Source organism: Volvox carteri (genome assembly GCF_000143455.1).
Source record: "Volvox carteri f. nagariensis unplaced genomic scaffold VOLCAscaffold_37, whole genome shotgun sequence".
Taxonomy (NCBI): domain Eukaryota; kingdom Viridiplantae; phylum Chlorophyta; class Chlorophyceae; order Chlamydomonadales; family Volvocaceae; genus Volvox; species Volvox carteri.
Genome location: NW_003307580.1, coordinates 402481 through 403463, shown reverse-complemented (window position 1 = coordinate 403463; position 983 = coordinate 402481).

Below are 983 nucleotides of genomic sequence, written 5' to 3'. Positions count from 1 at the left end.
CGTCAGTGCGCTCGGCGCTGCGGAAGACAGAGCCGGCGGAGGTACCAGCGCTAGCAGATTTGCCGCCGGCGCCAGCAGCAGTGACGCCGGCGGGGACCAGCCGAACGGCGCCGGCAGCAGTGACACCGGCGGAGACCAGTCGAACGGCGCCAGCAACGGCCAAGGGCAGCTGGGCGCCCTTGAGTGCTCAGCCGCCGAACTCGCAGCAGCACAGCGCCTGCACCGCCAGTTCGGCCACCTTGGTTACCGGGCGTTGGAGCAGCTTATCACCAAGCATCTGGTACATGGACCACGGGTCACTCCCGCGGCGCTGCGTCAGGCGGCAGAGGGTGTCTGCGAAGCCTGTGTCACAGCGAAGACTACAGCTACAGCTCACGTCAGCCGCGGTAACCGGCCTCAGCATGTCCTGGAGGTCGTACACTCTGACCTGTGCGGGCCCATGCCGACCACGGGCCGAGGAGGGGCTCGCTACTTGCTAACGCTGCTGGACGGTGCCTCCGGTCTGTCTGCCGTTCGCACACTGGTTAGCAAGAACCAAGTGGGCGAAGCGCTGCAGGACATGGTGACACAGCTGGAGGCTCGCAACCCGAACGGTGCACGGGTCCGCACCCTTCATAGTGATAACGGTGGCGAGTTTGTCGCCGAGCAGCTGGCACAGTGGCTACACCAGCGCGGCACTGCGCATACCCACTCGGCGCCGTACACTCCGGAGCAGAACGGTGCAGCGGAGCGGCTCAATCGCAGGCTCAATCGCACGCTCCTCGACCGTGTGCAGGCTATGCTGTACGATGCCGCGCTCCCGGACAGCTTTTGGTCGGAAGCTGTGCTATACGCCAACCTCCTGCGCAATGTTTCCCCCTCTCAGGGCCGGGAGGCTACGCCGTGGGCAACTTATCATGTCGTCACCCCCGACGTCAGTCACCTGCACACATTCGGCTGCCTGGCATACGTCCGCGTCCCAACCAGCCAGCAGGTTAAGCTCG